Source organism: Pelmatolapia mariae, linkage group LG5, assembly GCF_036321145.2.
Source record: "Pelmatolapia mariae isolate MD_Pm_ZW linkage group LG5, Pm_UMD_F_2, whole genome shotgun sequence".
NCBI classification, from domain to species: domain Eukaryota; kingdom Metazoa; phylum Chordata; class Actinopteri; order Cichliformes; family Cichlidae; genus Pelmatolapia; species Pelmatolapia mariae.
The window spans coordinates 13,346,154-13,350,095 of NC_086231.1; positions in this window are offsets into that span (position 1 = coordinate 13,346,154).

The window sequence follows — 3,942 nt, forward strand, 5'->3', positions numbered from 1 at the left end:
AAAGGCATGACCGAAAACCTCAATGAAAGTTTAATGTAATTCGGAACTTCAAACAATCAAAGCCTTGTTTCCCAATCTTTTGAAATTATGCAAGAATTATGTATAAAGTACTAATCTTTCTACCTGCTTTTATTGAAAAAGTATTTGTTTTATACTTAAGGTTTACTGCAGAAACCTTGAAACATCACGGACAAAACTTTGAAACAACACTTTAGGAAATAAGGCTTGTAAAATTGTCTTTAAATATATATTATTAATGTTCTTACATATGATGTTCTCTGTAATATTCTTCTATTTTCTGCTTATAATCTTATATTTCTTTTAATGTGAACTGATTCTTTATTGGTATTTATTATCCCCATCTGATCTGCATCTTTTTCTGTTTTAACTGTTTTTGTTTTTATAAATGTGCTATATCAATACATTTTTTAAGCATAGCATCTGTCCCTGCAGTTGATGTTTGATCAACTCAAGCTACAGAAACATACAAAAATAAATGTCTTATGTGTTTACACCATTTTACTGGGTCTTTTAATATATCTTTTAATAGAACAGTGGGAGCTGAGGGTTCAAGATGAAAAGAGGACTCTAGTTCCTTTGTCCGTTCTGATCCTTTCCTGAGGCCAAGGGAACGTGAGATGCAGGAGGGCAGGCAGGTGTGGTTCCAGAGTTTGTCTTGTTTGAGTTGGGATTGCAAGACCGAGCAGACCAGTGTTGGAAAGCCAAGTGAGTAAACAGGTGAGTTGCAAATTGTGGACCAAGGCCGAGAAGAACTGGAGACAGAGAGACAGCACAATAAGTGCAAGGGACAAGATGCTGCAGTGCAACCATGGGGATCCAATTTACCTCTGCAGGCTCAAGCTGATCCTTCAATGCTGCTCCTTGATTGGCGGAGGATAAAAAACAGTTGAGTTTGGTAAGAGGCGAGAACCTGACTCCGCCCAAAGGAAGGAGCCCAACTCAACCTGGACCTAGAGAAAACGCTCCTTCAACCAAGACCCTCATCCTGGACCATGACATACTTGTAACTAGATGGCTTAATTGATTGGCAAACTCATTAACTCATTAACTTTCTGTATGCCAAACTCCAGAAGCTTAGTAATAAGAAGAAAATTAAGATGTCTAAAAACTCTCTGTATAAATATCTTTTTACAAAATAATATAAGTCAGTTGAAACTCTTAACACTTTATCAACTAGATTATAAGAGCTGCTGGTTCTCTTTACAACTTTCTGGGTGATTATTTATTTTTTGCCTCCTCATTTGGACAAAGGGCACTGTAAAAAAAAAAAAAATCCATTGTATATTTGAAGTAAGTTACTGGGAGTGCTGTTTCCAGCAACTTGCTAGTTTCATTTACCATAGATATCATAATGCATTACACTATGTAGGATAATACAAAACATTTTAATTTACTATATTTTCACTATATTTTATGTTATACTATATTGCATTGTCATTATAATATTATTAAATTAATATTAAATCATTTAGCCTATATCCATATTCTAAATTAAAATGTCTAAGCAATATGTATAGTAGAACTTTTACCAAAGCTGTTAGGAAGATGACAGCATCCTTGGCTCAAACTCATAAATGACAGCTGCAGGAAAACTTTGCAGGCATATTTAAGATTCCCAGAGAATAATTCATCCTGACTAAAGTAATGACCTGACTTTTCATCCGGCTCCTCAGGCAGGTTAAAATGTTTTTGACAGACACAAAATTGGCTGTAGTTCCCAGACACCCAGTATCCCAGTAATTTTGCTACTTTTCTAACATTTTTAATGTCTCAGCAATAACAGGTCCCAAATCTGAGTAAATATCAATAAAATGCCAGCTAAAATTGCATGAAATGTGATGCAGACATTGATGAATGTCATTCTACATTAGTTTCCAATTTTTTTATTTTAGCATTTGAATTCTGCTCTCCCCAGCATGTATACCGTGAGCCTGATCAGTAAAATAACTGCAAAGCACCAGATCTGTTACATGCAGATATTACAGTTATGCACATCCAAGCTGTAGTTGTCAGTGACGATGTCACATATTGATGATTCACACTCCATGAAACATAAGTTTACTGCTGACTAATAGTTTATTGGTCTCAAGCACTAGGGGGACCAGTCTGCTGTCAATAAATCTTTTTTCATAAAACAAAAAAACATGTATTTTGTTAAGCTGATCAAAGATCATTTCACCATTTATACTGGAAATGCAGTTCTTAAATACTTTTTACAAAAGTGAAATGATTACTATCCAAAATTAAGGACTAAGGTAAAATGTATGTAGTATGTTATGTGAATCATTTTTTGACTCATATTCTATTTGTTTTTTCTGTAAGCAGATGCTTGTCATAGCCGGTAAACATATTTATGTCTTCTTTAATGGCTGCTTTGGGCATCTTAACATGGGACTGTGTGGGTATTAATAGAGAAACTATAGTTCAGCTTGGTAGTCTGTTGGTCATTCGTGGGAAGCTAAAAATTGCCAGTCAACCTGCATAAAGCATCAGTTGTCAGATGGGGGCATAGTGCTCAATATGTATGCTCACTGGGAAAGTCTTACATGTGCTGATGTTGGTCTGTTAGCAGTTCACAGAGAAGAGCAAAGTTACAATTGTTGTTATAATTGTTAGCAAACATGTTCATCAAATAATCCAAGCAGTAAACGATAATAACAGAATATAAAAATAATACGCTCCACATAATACTTCAATCTGCAATAATCACTATATATTCTATATTGTTTATATAGAATATATAGTGATTATTGCAGATTGAAGTATTATGTGGAGCCAAACTGTGCTTGTAAAGCATTTATCAGATAACTTGAATGGCAACTTTAAGGGGTTAAAATCAGCTTTTTCAAAAAGATAAACTGGAATACTAAACCGTCACTGATGTTATTTTACTTTATTACCATTACTTCAAAATCAATCACCTCTTATTTCTACCAATTTTGTTGCTTTTTCAAATGCAATGTTGTTTATTATTCCAAGTAAATTATAGTGAATTTGTTTTTTTAATAGTTTTGTTTGATACAGTTAAAGTGTATATTGGTCCAATTAATCTTGAGATCCTTTCCATGGTTGTTAACAGAATTCTTCCAAAAACTGAATTATTCCATTGAAATCAGCTATTTAAATTTTTGGGAGTATTTTGTAAAATAGAATAACTATTACTGTTTTCTCCATCAATATGATTTTTACTGATAGTTGAATTAAGGTTTGCTTTTAATCATGGAATCTCACTTATTTTTCAAATTTAAATGTCGACCCAATGTGTCTGAAAAAAACTGATATGGCTTATAAAGATTTGGGTATCTGATCAGAATTGATTAAAAACAATGCTGTATCATCTGCTAACTATGAGAAAAATAACCTGATTTGAAGGCATGTGGCTATTAACAGAACTGTATTTTGTGGAACTTGTGCATTGGTTTCATTTTTCAGTTTCACCTTCCTATTTGGGTTTGATGATGATCCTTTGAGACAGTTTGTTGACTGGTGATACAGGTTAAACCATCAATGAATGAATGAAGAAGATATTGAAGACATATAGCCTTCATCTTGACATTTTTTTTTAATATATTGCGGATAAAATATATAGTAAAAGTAGATGAACTGTATACCTGATGATCTACTGTTGTGTGGGTGGTGTACTGAAAGAAACAGGACTCCTTGTTACGAAGTATAAATGCTTGAAAATAATAAAAATAAATAAATAAATCAGTGTAACCCACACAGAGCTGTGTCAGCTGACACGATGGCGAACTCAGATACGACAGCAGCAGCCTCAGGGAGACAGTTGCCACGGAGACCGACGCACGTCATCCTGTAGCGGTTGCCATGGCCCTCCTGACGTCAAAGCCCCTCGCAAGATGCTTAGGAAACCCCCTGGCGCGGTTGCCGTGGATACTGGCGGGGGGAGGGGTGGGGTTA